The 21,356-nt window shown below is 36.1% G+C and overlaps 1 long non-coding RNA gene across 1 annotated transcript; it reads right to left on the reverse strand.

Moving 5' to 3' along the window:
- Positions 1-276: 276 nt before the first annotated feature.
- Positions 277-19,563, reverse strand: LOC118763060. Its single transcript, XR_004998814.1, has 3 exons — positions 19,553-19,563; positions 1,650-1,657; positions 277-396 (listed from the first exon to the last, which is right to left on the reverse strand). It is a non-coding gene; the product is annotated as an uncharacterized LOC118763060 (long non-coding RNA).
- Positions 19,564-21,356: the final 1,793 nt, after the last annotated feature.

A 21,356-nucleotide genomic window follows, 5' to 3' on the forward strand; every position in this document is an offset into this window, starting at 1 on the left:
ATCATCAGTCATTTTGTTTTTGTTTTTAACAGCTGTATTGTTTGTGTGTTTATTTTAGCGTTGTACTGAATTATGAATATTGTTTTCATCATAAATCATCAATTTTTGTGAAGAATTCTGTGCAGTATATGTGTAATGTGTACTAATGTTTTCCGATCTAACTTTGTTTTGTTTCATATGGGGTTGTTCATTGCTGTTATTATCATGGTGAGCTGGCGAAAACTTGCCATTTGCTTTTTGCATTTAATCGAAGTGTTAATCCCAACGAAGATGCTCGTTAGATTTGTGCTGTGTATGGAGAAGGAGTAATATCTCAAAGCACCACCCGACGTTGGCTTTCGCGCTTCAAAAATGGGATTTTGGACCTCAAGGACGGATCACACACCAGTCGGCCAACTAAACTCTTCTGCACACACTGGCTTGTGGAATCATGTCGAACACCAGCTGTTACATGTAGGACAGATCAGGCTATCAGCTGAATCCATTGTGAAGACTGTTCTGCAGCCTTCCTTTTGGCCAAGCAGTCTTCATCTGTCTGATGGCTTTGGCGAAAGTGGTTGCACAGTGGGCAAGACTGAAAGGACTGAAGACAGACATCTTCCTCTGTGACCTGACTCCCACCAGTATTTTCAAGTTTCACTTTAAAAGGAAATCGAGGTTGGAGAGGAAACTACTGCCGCCAAGCAATTTATTAAAATATGGATGAGGGCGGTAAGGATGGTCCTAGTGAAGGGGTTTGCTCTGTGTATGCACCTATAAAATGAGATATGAGATATGAGAATAAGGAGAGGATGATTGTCCTAGTGGTAAGAGTTACAGTAGTTTTGTTGGGGTTTCCACGAATAGCCGTCTGAGGTCTCTCCCTTTTACAGAATTATTTCTTGTTTGAATTTTTTGTTTCTTTGTTTTTGTTCCAAGCAGTGCTGTTTTCTGCAAGTGTTCCTTATTGCAGCGCCTATTTGTTCCATCTACTTCTCAAGATTTTTATTCACTGTTCCCAGGGCTCCGACAATTATTGGTACTACTACTACCTTTTTCATTGACCACAACTACTTAACCTCTCACGCTAACCTGTCATATCTATCGACTTTTCTTTCTTCCTTATCGTATACCTTGTTGTCAGCTGGGCATGCTATATCTATGATCCAGTATCGTTTGCTTTCTTTCTCAATTAGCACTATGTCTGGTTTCCTATACTCTATCTTATGGTCGGCCTTCGAGTTTATATTTTTGAACCACTTTTTTGCTGTCAAGTCCATACTTGCTGCAAAGTGTCCAATGGACAATCCTTGCTATATTGTCATGACGTCTCTTATATTCTTTCTGGGCTAGTGGCGTACATTGACTGGTAACATGTCGTACGGTTTCACCATTTTGTCCACAGATTCTGCACTTATCACTTTCTGGTGTGTTGTCTGTTCTGTATTTGATGTAATTCGTTCTTAGTGCTTGCTCTTGGGCAGCACACATTAGAGCCTCCGTTTCCGGTTTTAAATCACTTTTAGTCATCCATAGCCATCTTTTTTCTCTGTCTGTCTTATCTTCAACATCCCTAAGAAATTGTCCATGCAGTCTTTTCTTTTCAGTTTCATTCATTCTGAAGCGCTTGTATAGTGCTTTATCTTTACAATATTCCATCCTAAACACACCTGACCTTCTTACTTACAATAATAGTGGTTCTGTGGCATTTTTTACATACCATGATATGTTGTTTTCTTCTGCTATTATGCTGTGTTCGCATCCAACAAGTCCTCTCCCCCTCTTTTTCTTGGTACAAATAGTCTGTCTAGTCAGCATGATATTATTATTATTATTATTATTATTATTATTATTATTATTATTATTATTATTATCATTATTATTATTATTATTATTATTATTATTATTAGCAAAACTCGCTCAGTACTCTAGGGTTCACGAGATTCGTGAACTACACCAATCCTTCAGCATGTAGTCCTGGGACTTTTATAATATGCACGTTCATTTTGACAACTGATTATGACTATGCACGTCAGTCTGAAGATATTATTCTACTTATGTATACTGAATTATAAACGGGCTCTCTTTTTAAAAGAATACATGCTTATATATCTAAACTTTTATATAGAAATTCTCCTCTAAACACAATTTGTACTTTATAATATGAACTGTTATATGTTATGGCCAACATTACATTGACTTCCCATAGATCTAATTTTTATTGATATATATATATTGTTAAGTTACGTTGCTTGCTGTAGATTCTAACAGTACAGACCATAAAATATTTTCAAGAAAAACAACTTCTAGACGTAGCAACAATACCGTTTGTATATAATTATAGGCCATCTTATTAAGTATCGTAGATATTTTAGTTCTTTCCATTGAAATATTTAAAGCAACTGTAATTTTGATTTACTCCTATATTTTTTTCAAGGATTATTTCTATGTTGGGTTAACAAATAAATTCGTCCGTTTCGTTCCAATGTTATTTGAATTAACAGCAAAAATATTTTTATCGTAACGTTTTATGGATTTTGTGGGGTGGGGGTTGTAGCACTATTCTTCCTCTGCAGCAGTTGTTCTTAAATTTTTCTTTGTCTTTTTTTTTGTTTTTTTTTTGTAGCATTTCCCTTTTAAATAGTTGTGCTTAAAGCCCACCTAACTAGTGAGTAAGGTACCACGACTAAACTAATTTAACATGGATGATAATTTATAAATTTTACTCTATAAATGAAAGTTAATGACTTCTCTGTGTCTGATGAAATCTTATCTTATTTTAATAACCATTTCTAGTGTTATCAGGTACAATATAATTACTACTATTGGTAAAATTTAATAAGTTAATTTTCTTACCTCACCATCCCCTCACACACCCTAAAGCCTAATGCCCCCTCTGACACGCCCAGTGTCCCTTGGGGCAGTACCGTCCACGTTGGGAGTCTCTGATCTACAGCTTTTACTTATCGTTTTGGAAATAATTTTTTTCTATTTTCAGACATATGATGCCAAGTAAAACAAACATGAATATTTTTGACACCTGCTACACTTTACCCTTAATCAAGTTCCAACGCTCCCAAAGTCGCTACAGACATTCAAGCTGTGTCCAGAGAAGGCGTTATTACTGAAAGAATTGCACAGAAATGGTTTTCACGCTTCAAAGAAGGGAAATTCAACTTCACAGACTTTCCGTGTTCCGACTGACCAGTTCAGTTCAGTTCAGTGATGATCGATTGAACGAGTCGCACCAATCCCCTAGGGGATTATTAAATGTTATACGTTATATGTATATTTTTATTAAATATTATTATTATATATATGTATGTGTATATATATATATATATAAATTATTATTATTATTATTATTATATTATTATTATTATTATTATTATTATTATCATCATTATTATTATTATTATTATTATTACTACTACTACTACTATTATTATTATTATTATTATTATTATTATTATTATTATTATTATTATTATTATATACAGGCGCAGCCCACAAGGTTCCGAGTTCAGTCCCATTGCGTGGCACCATGGACAAGTGTCTTCTACTAAAGCCTCGGGCCGACCAAAGCCTTGTGAGTGGATTTGGTCAACGGAAACTGAAAGAAGCCCGTCATATATGTGTGTGTGTGTGTTTGTGTGTGTGTTTGTGTGTGTGTGTGTGTGTGTGTGTATGTGTGTGTGTGTGTGTGTGTGTTTGTGTTTGTGTGTCTGTGTTTGACCGCCACCATCGCTTGACAACCGATGATGGTGTTTTTACGTCCCCGTAACTAGTGGTTCGGTAAAAGTAACCGATAGAATAAGTACTAGGTTTACAAAGAATAAGTCCGGGAGTCGATTTGTGTTCGACTAAAGGCAGTACTCCAGCATGGCCACAGTCAAATGACTGAAACAAATAAAAGAATAAAAGCATATATTATTATTATATATTATTATATATTATATATATATTGAGTGACCTATTAAAATTGTTGATCGAAAACAAAGGTTAAAATAACAAGGGAAAAGAAACGAATATATACACATATCAGACTATCAACTAATCGTTTAAGATAGCAACCCAAAATTTATGTGTATAAATGAGATAAAGGGGAAGAGAGAGGAGAGAGTTAGAGAGAGAGAGAGAGAGAGAGAGAGAGAGTGTGTGTGTGTGGTGTGTGTGTGTGTGTGTGTGTGCGCGCGCGCGCGTATGTTTCATAATTGGTTAAATGCAAAAAATTCCTGCCATATATCATATTTGTATGAGGACCCGCACCAATCCTCTAGGGAATCTGCCCAGCAGAGGGGATGTTCCCATGATACCGTCGTCTCGATGGATAAGGTCCAAAGACACTTCACTAGGTGGGTAATGTCCAACAACTCGGTGCATAGATTACAAAGGTTCTGAACAAAAGAGACAAACTCCAGTCTTCACGTCGCTAATTTGACCAGAAATGCTATTCAAGACCTCGGTTGGAACGTTCTACTGCACCCATCGTATTCTCCCGATATAACGCCTTCAGATTATTATTAGTTTGCAAGAGGTTTCGTTCAACAACGACTCGAAGTTGAAAACGTGCTTCGATGAAATCTTGAAGTCAAGATTCGGTAGTTTCTATCATCAAGGCATTGACCAGCTAGTAGAAATGAAAAAGAATATATTATTGGCTGAAAAACAAGGATTGAAGTAAATGGGTAAAAGAGGAATGAATTTATCTGACAGCATAATATATCCACATATCTGACTATCAACCAATTGCTTAAGATATCATCCCAAAATTTGATGGGGGAGTAGGGAGAGAGAGAATGTGTGTGTGCGTGTGTGTGTGTGTGTGTGTGTGTTTTCCTAGTAGGTTAAATGTATACATTCTTACCATATATTGTATTTATTTTTAGAGACTATTTTTTGTAAGATATCCGTGAAATAAACATAAAAATATATATATTTTATTGTATCTCGCGTGTTTTATTATGTCAATAATATATAAATAGATCTTCCCAAAACAGTAATCGCCGTTGGCCCTTTTGGTTGTTTTCTTCACAACTTATTTTCTATCATATGACATAGATTAAATATATTCAGCAGCTGTGTGATAAGAGGTTTGCTTCCCAACCACATAATTATTGGTTCAATCTCACTGCGCGTCACCTTGGGCAAGTGTCTTCTACTATAACCTCAGATCGACCAAAGCCTGGTAAATGGATTTGGTAGACAGAAACTGAAAGAAGCCCGTCGCATAGATACATATATACATGTGTATATATATATATATATATATACTCTCTCTCTCTCTCTCTCTCTCTCTCTCTCTCTCTCTCTCTCTCTCTCTCTCTCTCTTTGCCATTCTGATGTTATAGAAGCACAAAAACTCTCAGGCTGTAGCTGTTGTAATAGTCATAAATGAAATCTGTGAATCTGTCTGGGACGTGGGGCCTCTTCAAAACCTTTTCAGCCAGCTTATAGGAATATGGAATTCACAACACTGCCAGTCTTCCCTAATCAACTAGATGACCACACCCAAGCTCTCCAGACACCCTAATATACCTATGGGATAACTCTTTCTGAACTGAGTTATCAACGAAGGATTTGCTCAAGTGGTAGTCTGTCAGGCGCCTAGCAATAATACTGAAGAATACCCGCCCCACAATGCTAAACAGCGAGATTATTCTAAACTGACTGATAATCTTTGACTCTTTTTTTCCTTTGGAATCTACATCCCGTTTGTACAGCTCCATTGCTGAACTACCTGGCTTCTCATACAACTCATCTACATGATATTCCAGAACTTGTCACGCACGCTTAAACAGTCCTTGTACACCTTATAAGGTACCCCACTCACATCCTAGGGTTCAGCCTGGTCTTGCCTTCTTGATCATCTCCTGGATCTCCTTCCAGCTGGGTTCCTTTCCATCAAATTCCAGAGCTGGTGTATATGAACTGACCAAGGACCAGCATTGTCCTAGATCTTGACCCCTGGCGTCATCACTGAAGATAGCTTTGAGCTGAATCTCAATCTCACCTTTGTAATAGGTGAGATGGCTACTGCGCTTCCGTCCCACCAGCTATTTTGTAAATCCATAGGTTTGCTTGAAAGGCATCTTGCTTCCTAGCACTCTCCTTTAACTATCTCCTTTGCCGCTCTACCCTCCTCAATGTCACGAACTCCTTGCAGGGAATACTCCACAACTCTATTAGAAGTTCCCTCACCTCGTCACTTGCTTTTTTAAACTGCTACCTCAAACTCTCAAGTTCCGGTGTGATTTGATTGAGTTTACTGGCTCTTACTTGTAGCATAGGTAAACCTCGTTGTTTTCTTCTCTTCCAATCCGAACCTCTCAGCCACTGAACTGATGCTAGAGGCGGGCATTGTCTGGAGACGGCAATCACCATCATCTTTAGCTGTTGCTTCCGAGATGTAATCAATACCTCTATCAAACTGACGCTACTACAACTCCATGTTAACTTGAGGCTTCTTTACCAGGTGGTGTTCTGTTACTCTGCCTAGGTCTGGGGTTTGTATTACTAGAAGGTTCCAGGAACTATAGACTCGGAGTTTGGATCCACTTGCGCCTCACCAGAGTTGGTTCCTTTGCGCTATGGCACTTGTACTATCTCCACACATTTCATCTTGACCTGGTGGATCTTCATGCCATGCTGACTCTGGTAAACCGTCCCACAAATACATTCTGTGTCTATTGTTCAACTTCCATTGACATAAGTCGTTACCAGCTGACCTGTTTCATTATAATTCTCATTCTCACCACAGCAGAAGATCCCAGGGAATATCCCTTCTTGTGTTTATCTGTAGTTTGTTCTGGGTTCTTCCTTTCAGGAGATGTAGATTGGGATGATAATCCTCACTGGCTTGTTGCCGTCTCTCTGAGCCGTTTGCTGTCTCTCCAGTTGTCACAATTCTGTTCTTGGTAGTCTCCCAGACTCATCCTGGTAGCCACTGCTTATTCCAAATAAAAGTTTTTGTATACTTCATCTTGATATACATCTGGACATCTGTTTTCTGGGATCATTGGGCGTGCCGAATCTTTCAAAAGTCAGACATCTTTACCCAGGCAACCGAGTCGTGGTTCATCAAGACCCTGTTTGTGTCCAATAAGCACTACCCCAGATAACATGGTCCAAGTAGCACCATTAAGTTCCAAGGCTCGCAACTCTTGTTCTACATGCACCTTGACGTAACCTGTATCGCTTCTATAATCAACCGGGTGGCACGACAGAAGGACTGACCTGCAAACCATCTGTAGGCTGCTTCAATGAAATCACCTTGCTTGCCACCCATTGCTTCGACGTAGCTCCACCAGCTGAGCATATTCCATTCTCTACTTCTCATTTTCTTTGTCAGTAAGATACCCTAGGGAAACGAGACATCTGCACGGAGGTTTCTGAGATCAGCACCATGTCAGGCCTTATCAATTTTAAGGCGACATTTTCTGGGAGCGTCGGTTCTTTCCGCGAGTCGTCCCTCAGCTCCCATTTACTTGTAGGCCTGGGGAGATGAACCTGATAGCTGGTGTCATCTTCACACCAGCCTTGACAAATGTACAGTTTTGTTCGTTGTTCCAAGGCGCCTCCAAAGGAATTTTATCCGATGGAGCTCCTCACTTCAGAGCTCATGCCATGAAACATTGCTCGCTTCCGTCTTAACCGAGCTACCTGGTGCTGCATTCCAACATAAAATACTTTAAATAGATGTGAAAACATATCAGAGCAGCCTCCTTTATTTGTCACGAAAAAAATTACAAGATATTACCACGTCTTCTTGAAGTTGTATAGCGAATGACTTAAAACTGAAGATCTTAAATTTATCTTGCATTTTCTAATACATGCTGTATTGAGCAGAAATATTGATATTTTATTTAATCACACCTCTGACAAACGCTCGGTGTACAAATAAGTCAAGCCATTATAACTAATTTCCATTTTGTGACTGAGTTAAATAGCGATTTCTTAATAAGGCATCCACTTTATATATATATATATATATATATATATATATATATATATATATATATATATATATATATATATATATATTAAATAAAATGAGACAACAAAGCTAAGGTTGTGTGGAGTTTATAGGACATTTATAAAGAGAAACGTAGTCTTACAGCTGTTTCTGGGATATTAGGGATATCACTTCATCAGATACGATATGAAAGAGTTAACTAGAGGGTAGTAGAGTTCAATATAAGGAGTTATTTTGGAAAAGGATAGATATAGGAAGTATAAAGGGAAATAAGAGGGAAAAAATGAAAATAAAAATATATGCGGGATGTTATAGTTGCAGCTCTATTATCCAAGGAAAGTGCCGCGTAGAATGGGTGGAAATGCTTCTTTCCTATAGTATGTAGATTCCCGCATTATTATCGAACCAAGAGTCTAAGTATGGTCTTCCAATAGCACTTCCATAGCCTTACCTGCCATCTTGGGTTTTCTTGATACCAATACCTCTCATATATGTGTGTGTGTGTGTGGTGTGTGTGTGTGTGTGCGTGTGTGTGTGTGTGGTGTGTGTGTGTGTGTGCGTGTGTGTGCGTGTGTGTGCGTGTGTGTGTGTGTGTGCGTGTGTGTATGTATCTATGTATACACAAACACTCTCTCACACACACACACACACATACTTCTATAGAGCAATTTGAAAATTAAACTCAGTTCCATCTTAAATTGTTGGTTAAAATGTGTTGTTAGTATAAAAGTATTGACACGAGGTGGTGTCAAAAGGTTCTCAGACTAGTTACGTTTAATAAAAAAAATCACTTATTTACCTGCCACTTTTGGAATCCGGCCTGAAAGTGTTTTCCGTAAGCGAGTCGTGTACCTTCTGCGATTCGTTCTGGATTTCGACAACGGTGTTAAAACGGCGACTTCTGAGCCGCATTTTCATCTTGGAGAAGAGATGGAAGTCCGTAGGTGCTATATCTGGCGAATAGGGTGTGTGCAGACGCGACCCCATGTTGTTTCTGGCGAGAAACTCACGACTGAGGAGAGCTCGGTGACAGGATGCATTGTTGTCGTGAAGAATCCACTTGTTCGCACTCCACAAATCGGGTCGCTTTCGCCGAATGTCCTCCCTCAGATCCTTCAAAACGTCGTAGTAGAACTCTCGAATTACAGTCTGGTCCTGTGGGACGAATTCTCGATGTACAATACCGCGGATGTCGAAAAAAAACGATGCGGGATGTTATTCTGCTTTTGAAGCGCCTGTGCCACTCGAAACATTGCGTGCGACCCATTACCTCGTTGCCGTAAGCTTTCCAAAGCTTACTCAATGTCTTTGTAGCAGACTTCAAAAGTTTAAGGCGAAATTTCGTGTTGACTTTTTGTTCCATCTTCCTGTCTATAACAAAAATCGCAGACTACAGCAATCACGTGATCCGAAAAACACAAATTTCACAACTTGCGATGTCACTCGGCACACTACCTCATGAATGTCACTGCTAGTTCTCACTGTGCACGCAACCGTGTGCTGCCATCAGTTGGTGTGCTACTGAACTAGTCCGGGAATTTTTGATATCACCTCGTACGTCATCGTTAGGTGTTGTTGCTTAACTTCATGTCAACTTTGATTAAGAAGCCCTGTGATCAAAAGCTTTCTATTTAATATATCAATGCGTCATTCCTTTAGTTGGCAGGCTATGATCTGAATGAGAACTGACTACTTTTTCGGGCAAGTCGAACGACCACAGAGTTATTATAGTTGCTATTATCGTTTAGTCCCAGACACAGCTCTTATCAAGGCAGCCATGACAATCACATCATTTTTTTTTTTAGTTTTGATACATTGTATCTAGGACTACCTTGTCTAATGTGCCTTTCTGTTTTTTTTTAAGGCAGTAGGATATGTTTTGAAAGAAAATTCAGTTATAATGTATGAAACAATAATGATCATTACTCTTGTCATAATGATGATGGCGTTGGTGACTAAATATATTCATACTGAACACCATATCCTTCCGAATCGACTGACAAAAAGAAATTGGTATTTAGTGAAATTAAACGTTTTCAAATCTCTCAGACGTGAGAATCGGGTCAGATATCGTTCTTTGAAAGTGTGCATTTTTTCGCTTTGATTGCCATATAAATGAAATACGATCGAACAAGGACTATTAGAAATTATTATCAAGTGTTTTTATTATTTTATTTTAAAATGCTAGAAACAACAATTATTTAATTTGGAGAAAAAAAAGAACAATTTACAACTGCAAGTAAGTAGCAAAAATGGTAAAAAGGAGTAAAAGTAAATAATAATAAATAAGTGAAAAACTGAAAGGGTATGCACACTCTTAATATTTTACATTGCACCAAGAAATCTGATGTTACCTTTTTCTAAAAATATATTTTAAGGTAACCCAAAGTTCTCTCGTGGTAATTTAAGGGGGTCGGTTTCGAGCCTGTGATTTTTAAATGACCAGGTACTGTTACTAGTACCATTAAATAACTCGCTGAGATGACAAAAACCTTCCTTGTCAGAGAGTTTCAAATGCCACTGGTTGATAAGGTAGTCACGATATTTCAGAAGATTCTTCCGTTAGAGTCTACAATAGGATTTGTTTCTAGGGAAGAAAACTATGATGTGGTTATTTCTCTTCGATATCCATACAAACAATATGCAACATAATAATACGTTGAAACAATAAAATTCAGAGACGCTTTTAGAATTCGTCCCTTTGCATTACTGGATCCTTTCATTCACCAACAATCCGCAACTCTTTTTCATTCCTTCTTTTCCTTATTATTTTCCTTATTATTTTTTCTGTTTTCTACATCCTCTCTTTAACTCCGAGTCAACAAAGGAGTCTACGAGTGGTCACTGAAGAATTAACAGCCAAATGTCGATCAAATCTCACCCAACTGTCTTAGAAAGAAAGGACACATTGTAAAATATAGCCAAAGATATACAAAAAGACGGGATGACTGTCTTTCATCAGATTAGTGCTGACCCGATGCTAAAGAACAATAACAACAGCAACAAGAACATCTAAATTTGAACATTTTAATCTGTCATAACTTCATAACTACAACTGCATAACTTCAACACGCTTTATAGCATATCAAGCAATATCTGCACCTTCATTGTAATACTATAGAATAGGGCAGACATAAAAGTGAGAACATTCATTTCCTCTCTCTCTGAACTAGACATAGATCCATTCTCCTCCATTACAAATAAATATTGTGTTATGAAATAAATTCGTTTCTATTATCATTATTATTATTATTATTATTATTATTATTATTATTCATTGTCTTTACACAGCTTCTAACGCTGGAGATGTATTACGGTACCAGCTGTTCACTACCAGTAAACTAAGGTAACACCCCTTATCTTTCGAGCACCTTCCGGAGTATTCGAGCGGTTCCAGGCAGTGCTGTTTTCTGCAAGTGTTCCACCCTTATTGCAGTGCCTATTTGTTCCATGTACTTCTCAAGATTTTTACTCACTGTTCCCAGGGCTCCGACAATTATTGGTACTACTACTACCTTTTTCATCGAACACAAATGCTTAACCTCCCAAGCTAACTTGTCATATCTATCGACTTTTCTTTCTTCTTTATCGCATACCTTGCTGTCTTTCTCAATTAACACTATGTCTGGTTTCCTATTCCCTATTTCATGGTCGCACTGAATCATAAAATCCCATAGGATCTTTGCATTATCATTTTCGATGATGTCTTCAAGTAGTGTTGTTGTTGTTGTTTCCATTTATTGTTATTCTTATTTCATCAACAATTTTAGCCAATCAGTTAATAGTATATTCTCTTTTAGTGTTCAGAACTTCTTGCCAACATTCCACCAACTTGTGAGTGTCTCGACGGTAGAAATCACTGGGTCGCGGTTCACATAACGACGGGGGGAAAAAAGACGAATGAATTCATCTCATAACCCAAAATTACTGTCGATTCGGTTGAATAAATTCATCTACCCAACAAACGTGTCACCATGATTCAACATAGCGAATACCGTTTTCGAAAAAGAAACGAAAATAAGATGATTGAAAACTTAATGTATTTCTACCAATGGTTTTAAGTGAAAGTCTTTCAACGACAGTTTAGAACGAAACTAAAATGCATTCAAGAACTTAGTTAACTCTACTCCAATTCAAACTCTAATTTTTATGCTTTTTTAAGTTTTAAACATTCATTGCACCAATTTTATAAATATGTAGTTCATTTAAATAAACATGTCTGTACTTTTTTTTTATCACAGCTCACTTGCAGACAATGCGTTGTATACGATGTTGACGGAATCATACGAGTGGGAAGGGAGATAACATACGTATTAACAAGGTTTTCAGCATGCCGAATCAACAGTTACTTCCCTTGGAAGCTATTAAAGAGTTAACTCCCTTAAATGAGATTTTTTTTTTTAATTTTTCTTTAATTTTATGTGTGTGTATGTATGCGTGTGTATACATACATACATACATAATCCAGGGACAGGAGATTGCCACAAAGTACCTTGTAAACAAGGAGACAGTGACGCTCTTGCAATCCCAAGGTGCAACTGCATGCGTAGGCTATGTTATGTTTCTGTGGAAGACATCAAGCACGTGATTAGCAGCTGTCCTAAAATGTCGTCACAGTACAATCTCCCTATGCGACACGATAGGGAGATTGTTGCTAAAACAATTTACAATGCCATCCACAAAAAGGACTGTCCTGAAATTAACTTAGAAAATCCCTCTGTTATGGAATGCATTCATAAACACCAACTCAAGGAATACTGGTGGAATATTCCCATCAAAACCTCTGTCAAATGTAAACATAAGAAGCCAGATATTGTTGTTTGGGACAGAGGGGCAAAGGTATGTACCATCATAGAGGTCAGCTGCCCTGCAGATATAAATATCTCTTTGAAAATCAAAGAAAAAGAGGATTTCTATAAACAACTGTTTCGAAACGTCCGGCATCTATATCCAGACTTTGAATTCATGTTCATACCAATAATAATTGGAGCACTAGGCTTTGTTATAAAATACTTAAAGGAGAATCTGGATAAACTGGGATTTTCAGAAAGAGAAATTGACTGACCAATTCATACAAGTGGAATCTGTGAGTGGAACAGTAAAAATATTCAAGACTTTTCTCAAGTTCCAAATGTGAAATTGTCTCTGTTAACTACATCCCAAAGATGGAGTCATGTACCTTTATTGGAAACCAACTCCCTCCTCAGTGGAAGATTTATAATAATTAAAAAATAGAAGAGACATACAAACATACATATGTGTGTGTGTGTGTATACATACATACACACATACACACACATACGTACGTACATATATATATATATGATATATGTGTGTGTGTGTGTATATATATTACTTTGTATTTTTTATTGTACACGTTTCATGACGTCCTGTGCCCACATATGCATGTATACATACGTATAGATGTAAGTATGTACATAAAGACTTGTTTTATTTATATTTCCTGAGCGCCATACTAATACAATTGTTTGTTTGTTTTCCACCTGCCTTCGTCTTTTGTCTATTTTCATAAAGCTTCCCGTTACATATACATATGTATATATGCACATATATATATATATGCATATATACATATGTATATATGCATATATATATATATATATATATATATACATATGTATATATGCATATATATACATATGCATATATATATATATACACATATGCATATATATATATACATATGTATATATGCATATATATATACATATGCATATATATATATATGTATATATGCATATATATATACATATGCATATATATATATATGTATATATGCATATATATATATATACATATGCATATATATATATATGTATATATATATATATACATATGCATATATATATATATATGTATATATATATATACATATGCATATATATATATATATATATATGTATATGCATATATATATATATATATACATATATATATATATATATATGGATGAATGAATTATCCTTTGTTTACCGTTAACATGGAAAATTCAATAAACAGTTACCAGAGTAGCAAAATTCATGCAAGTAACAAGGATGTAGCGACCTATTCAAAGGTAGAAACTCCGGGTTAATGTGCAGTAATTTGTATAGTATAAGTAAATAAACGGAGTTGAATGCAGATGTTATTCAAATTCTTTTACTTTACCTCTTTCTCTTCATTTTTCTCATGAAACACCACAGAATATCTAAGGTCTATCTTTACATACAACTCATCTATAAAGTTTCCCCGTCTTCCCTGAACCGTGTGTGTGTGTGTGTGTGTGTGTGTGGATGTATGTATATATATATATGTATGTACGTATGCGCTATCTACTTTCTAGAACCCTTTCTTAATACCTAAAGCGTCCAACCTCAATGCCGTTAGAACATTGGTTTGATAATAATTAAACAGTACATCACTTAATTTATCCCACTTTAATAATATTTCTCTAACCCTCTGGACTTTAACATTCCATCGTCTATTGCAAGCATCTATTCCAAATTTCAATTCTATCCCTTCTTTTTTCCAAGTTCTTACAGAGAAAGAAGAAGCAAACGATAAGATTTGGATTAGATGAATAAGCGACGATTTATTCCTCTTGTTATAAAAATAAGATTGCCAAAAGAGAATGATAATTATATTACAGTCTGGAACAAGAATTTAAATGACTCCAGTTTTGCTGGGTCTGTTGATGTGGCTGTGGTCTGCTGCGGTAATGATGAAGACCGGGGAAAGCTGGTTGAAGAAAGCTGTGAGACAGGCTGGATTTCTGATTCATCGACGCTGGTCCAAAGAGATGTGGTATGTGGCCAATGGCTGCTGCTAAAGACCAAGCGAGGCAGAATGCAAGGGCTTTTATAACCTTGTGCAGGCTCCAGAGACAAAGTTCTCTTTCCCGTGTTGAAAACAAACTGTTGCAAACACGCGATTGGACAGTTAGTAACCGACCAATAGATGCAACTAATTTGGCAAGCCACTGGATCATTTGACTCGATGGAAAGAAAAGATCTGGTGAGCCCATTCTGCAGTATTTAAGCTTAAACAACCAAACATAATAAAAGCATTGCACACTTCTGCTACACAAACTATTAGTCTCTTCTCTTTTATATGACCCATATTTTTTTTTTTGTTTTTATTCTCTATTTCATTACTGTTCCCAATTTCTTGAATTTTCTTTCCCTGTATCTTTGCCAATTTGTACTTACGAGCACTCTCAGTTATTACATAATTTTGCATGAGTATGTTTTATGTTGTAATTGTACTTGTGGAATGTGAGCATTTATTTAATCCGTATAAGTGATCAGTGTTTTTAATTATTGACATGTTTGTTTGTATTTGTGACCAGCTGTGGTTTGCTTTTCGTAACTTCTTGCATGTTTTCTGGCTTCACAGTTTCTCCTTGTTTTCCCATAAACTATCCCGTTGTTTGGTTTTTATTCTGGTCCTGTCTGAATCATAAGCCTGTCATAAGGAGTCATACACACATTAATTCATAAACTTCTCAGATATTTCGCTTAAACTGAAGTTGGAAATATATAAGACTTTCAGAAGAAAAAAAAACAAATATAAACCCATTGTAGATCCATAAACAATGCCATCAACCACCAAACGTCACTAAACATGTCCCAATAAACATAAGTAAGGTAATAAGTACACAATGCACGAAACTACCTCACGCAAGACTATGGAATAATACGGGTGGTACTGACCTGTAACCGATATAAAAGAGAGAATGAAGTATTCTCCATCACCATGAAACCATAGGCCAAATTTGTAGGGCAAGAAGTATTATAAGTTATAATCCACAATAAAACATTGGTTTAAAAATCAATTTCACAAATTATTCCTGAATGAAGATAGTTCCCACAAGCTGTTAAAAAAAGCAGCATGAATATCAACTACGGCATAAAAAACATGTGTATTGCTATGAAGATCCACAATTCAGCAAGAACATTTTTAAAATATTGTAACCAAATGCAGAACGAAGGCAGTTGATTTTCAATTGTTAATACGTAGAGTATTGTCATTAAAAGCCAAATACCTAAAGAAAAGCATAGTATCCCGGGCTTACACTTTCAAGAGTATCCTTATAAATACATTAATTGTGAGTATGTGTATGTATATATATATATATATATATATATATATATATATATATAGGGAGAGTTTACGAAAAAAAAACAAAAGACGAAGACAGGTGGTGTACAAAACAAACAAATGTATTAGTATAACGCTCAGGAATAGAAAAAGCCTTTTACGTTTCAAGCCTATGCTCTTCTACAGATAGGGACACAGAAAAAACAAGGAGAGAAAAAAATGTGTGCAGTGAGGTCAGTTAAGCACGTCATCAACTTCACGCTGAAAGGAAATGACCAAGCTGCTGTTCAAATAAACAATGATAACAAAATTCGTCAATATCTAATGGGTAGGTATTTTGGAACATCCGAAACAGTTGCATCTATTTTTGGATTTTCAATTCATGAACGAGCACCTGTAATGGTTACACTGCAAGTTCATCTAGTAGATGAGCAGAACAACATTGACAGCATGATGACTTTGCGAAAAACATTATTTTATGCTGAAGCACCCATGAATTTCACTTGAAACAATAGTAACAAAGAATGGCAAAGAAGAAAGCGATGAAAAAATGCTGAAGACCATTTGAACGTTTTCAACGAAGAAACACTTGGTCGTGTTTATGTTGTCACACCAGAAGCAGAACTGTATTATTTAAGAATTTTATTACTTGAAGTTCGAAATAGTTTTTTTCCCCTTTCCCGCTGCGCATCGACACTTCCTACTAGGAGTGGTTGTGACCCAACGGGTCATGGTGGGTAAATTTAGTATATATATATATATATATATATATATATATATATATATATATATACAAACTGGGATAAGAACGCAAAACATTTAGAAGATGATACAAAAAACACGGACGGGACATTCGAAGCCTTCAATCTTCAGTCAATAACCAGATCATCCTCACAATATCGGTTGATTAATCTTGAGATTGCTCCAATCTGACCAGCCCCAAGGAAAAACTAAGCTAAGCGCATTAGATTCCATGTATGTATGTATATATTGTACAGTTATCCCTCGTTTATCGCGGTAGATTGGTTTCGAGACCAGCCACGATAACTGAATTTCTGCGAAGTAGGAACACCATATTTATAGTATTTATTTAACGTGTATTTGGGCTTTTAAAACCCTCCCTGTACTGTTAACAGCCCATCCATTACAATAGTCTATTAATAACAAGGACAACTGTTAAGCAATAACACTTTAGATTTTAAAAATATTGTTACTGTACTCAACACGAAAGAAGTTGAAGAAAAAATTGAATGATGATGGTGATGAATTTGCTGCGTAGTAGAAATTATGATGATGAAGCTGACGACGGTGCCCTTTCCTGAGACACCTCTTCCATTTCTTCCAAAACGCAAAGTTCAATGCAAAGAAACAAAAAAATATCACACACAGCACAACGTAAAGTAGTACAGTAAACCACTCGGCGAGAAAGCTTGAAGCGAAATGACCGCGAGCGAGAGAGAGAGACAAGGGAAGATGCTATGGATCTGAGCATTGGTCAAAGCACCAATCACAGGCCAGATTACAAAATAGAAAGGTGTCGTCTCTCTCCATTGCACCAATTACAGCCCGTCTTAAGTTCAAATACCCCTGTATATGCTTTTTTGCTATTTTACGCTTGTTTTGTTGTTCCTAGACTATGAAATAATATTTATTATTAATATTTTAATGGATTTAATGAAAAATTTTAGGTGTTCATATATATATATTTTAAAAATTCATGAAGATGTGAATCCGCGATAGTTGAACCGCGAAGTAGCGAGAGATCACTGTATCAAGAAAAATTATCTTTCTTAAGACTTGATAGAGTAGGGGCAGTAACTCATGGTCAAGAATCGATAAGTTCTTTTGCCAAGGGAAGATCCTTTTAGAAATCTAGCTCAAAGTGTAGGGAGAAAAAGAGATTGTGAAAGGAGGGAAAGAGTGACAGAGGGTAGTAGAAAGAAAAAAAGTAGAAATATTAAACGTCTGAATGATTGTACAAAGGTTCGAGTGTAGAAATCAGAATGGAAAAGGGAGCATGGTGACTGAAACGAATATTTTATAATGTTCTTCCGCTCGTGTCAATGCTGCTGATCTGGTATTTATGTAGATACATTTTTACTTTGTCGAAAAGCCTCGCGCGCAGAAATCTTCGGTTCTCTACAACTGAAATCCAAAGTGTCCATCTGAAGAGTGTAAGACTCAGCTCCGCATGCAACTAAGAATCACATTCATTGTTTGTTACTCTGATCGCCATTAAACTCTATTATACACCCCCACTATCTTCATTTACTTGAGTACTATTTATTTATTATCTTAAAACAATCAATCACGTTATATATTTTCATAACGTGTACAGTGCATAATTTGTATTATACAGATTCAAGGCACATAGAAGAGCATCCTTCACATTCAAAAGTATTACAGCACTCATAACTATGGATTTATATGACCCAAGAACAAACCTACACCAGTCAACGGGAAAAACATGAGACACTTGTAGAATAATGATAGATCCTCTTTTAGAATCTAAGAGAGGCCGCAATGTTGCAACATTAGCCAGCTAGACATGACGATTAAAAGTGGACGCAGCGCTGAACAAAATCAAGTGGTAATGGCTAGAACGACCTGGACTGTATCTGAATGCAAATAGGCATTGTATGCTTTTCTTGTCAGAAAGGAATACCATTCGAAAAATAAATTCACACAATCCAGGTGCTTTCCTGAAATCAAAAAGCGGAATATTCAGATACTACATTTGTGAGAGGAAATTCGTTTTGGCAACGTGGCTGTCTCCATTTTGGGACTACAGAATGACATATACGTATATACATATACACAACGCACAAGGTTCAAACGTGGCTAATAACAATCCAGGGAAAGTAACTTTTCTTTCCTTCCATGGAAACTGCCCACAACATTCTGATCAGTTATATGCTACAATCAGTAATTATTACAGCCCGACGATATATATATATATATATATATATATATATATATATATACAGGGGCCTCAGATGCCTTAAAAATGTGAGGGGGACAAACGAACATTTGTTGATTCTTAAACAAGCATATTAGTAGTAATGCTTATGGTACCTTTTCTGAACCCAATCACATAAGTAAAATTTTACGCTAATTAAATTTTATATACTCAAATGAGATTCAGATATATAAAAATACACTTTAAAAGAATTTATTATATCAAATAAACAAAAACTAAAACATAGATGTTTGAATTAAAAAAATATAAAGTAAATTTGTCTTTTAGAACTTGCAAAATGTATTACGTATATCTCGCATCATTGCCGTCAGTAAATAACAAATCTTTTTTGAAACATCTCTACGAATATGGCATATTAGAATACGATTCAAACAGTCAAGTTTTGAGTGTCCGCAGAGCGCTAAAAGATCGTTCAGCTTCACAAGAACTGGTTGGAAACACTAAAAGTAGCCCAAACAGTAGCTCAACATTTGGAAACATGCGACGGACTTCTGGTTGCATTTCACCGAATATTTTACGATGATCCTTGAGAGATTATCCACTATGATGATTTCTATTAAAAAAAAAGTATATCATTCCTTAAAAAAGAATATTCCTCAAGCTCTGGATATTACATGATCACTTCAACACAAAAATTTCCATTGAGGAAAATATTGCTCAGTTTTTCATAATCTGCTAAATCCTGTGAAAAAAAACATAATCTTTCAAATTTGCTATTGCAGTATCCACTACCTGTAAACACTGCGCTCTGTAATGATCCAAAACAGTGCAGTATTGATATTTTAACGCATTTCCTTCCTGGTATCTTTTGGAAACTTTTCATTGCCTGGAAAAATATCGAGTTGATAAATCATTTTTTCTGCTGTATTAAACAGCTCCTGAAATTTTTCTTCACTGCGTAGATTTTTTAGCTCCTCCTGCACCAGTTTGACATTCTGCAAGATACCATCTAGATTGTCGGTGGTACTTTGTCTTTTAATTGGGAAAAAGTAGGGGAGACAAAAGATGGTTTGTCCCCCGTCCCTGAAAAATTATGGTGGGTACTTGTCCCCTAAAACAAGGCCCTTGTATATTCATTATGTAGGGGAGAGGGTGAAACAAAAAGATGCCTTCCTTAGGTTATTAACAGACACTCCAACGGACTCAGGGTAGATAGGGTCTTTCAGCTCTTTAGCTGCTCATCAAAGAGAAAATGCCTCCTTACACATCCAGCATCCTGATAACAACTGGGCTCATGGCCCTTGTTGTACCTGACCAATAAATGTTTGAAAGATGAGAGAGTGGGACTGAATCTGTACAAACAAAGCCCACGATAATAATAATAATCATCGTGAAAATTGTTCAGCAAGCCAAGGCACCAACACCACATTTTCTCCAAAACTGGTTTGTTGAAATCTCATTCATTGAAGGGTCGAAATGATCCACCATGAATGCATGCATGCATGTATGTATGAATGTATGTATCAGTTGAATAAAGTTAAAACATGGTCTAGTTTCCACGTTTTTTTATTATAGTATTTTAACATTAAAAAAATATTTTGTAATGTTCATAAAATTCAATTAGTGCTTTCATACGTTCTTAGTAATCAACAGATTTCAAAATGTATTTAACTGACAGAGAATGTTTCTAATTTTTCCTTTCCGCAAACTACATGACATAAGTGAGGTTAGAAGAATGATGAAAGGAAAACGGTTTATTAAAATGTTCAAACCTGTTCTGAACGGAAATAACAGCAATAATATAACAACCAGTTAATGATGTAGATTAAAAAATATCTTTAACATATAAATATTAAAAAATTACAGAAGATGCCCACCAATTGAAATAAAAACGATCGAAACCAACTGAGTTTGTTCACTCATAAAACCATTACATGTAAATCGCATGCTAATTGGTTAAAATAAAGGTGGGATGTATGCCAGTAATATCGGTACGCCCGGCAAACTGTGACGTTTAAACTGCATGCGGATTAGTCAAAACCGTAATCCAAAAATTCAGCTTGTTGGAGCGTCAAGAACTCGACCGTCAGTTAAATACATTTTGAAATCTGATGATTACTACGAACGTATGAAAGCGTTAATTGAAGTTTATGAACATTACAAAATATTTTTTTCATGTTGAAATACCATAAAAAACGTGAAAAACCAGTTGAACTTTATGAACATATACTATTTTTAACGTTAAAATAATATAACAAAAACCATGAAAACCAGACCAGGTTTTAACTTTATTCAACTCATATTATTCAATACACATTCACACAAATTCGGGGAAAAATTTTATATACACACACACACACCTACATATACTAATGTAAACAT

This window comes from Octopus sinensis, linkage group LG4, assembly GCF_006345805.1.
Source record: "Octopus sinensis linkage group LG4, ASM634580v1, whole genome shotgun sequence".
Classification (NCBI taxonomy): domain Eukaryota; kingdom Metazoa; phylum Mollusca; class Cephalopoda; order Octopoda; family Octopodidae; genus Octopus; species Octopus sinensis.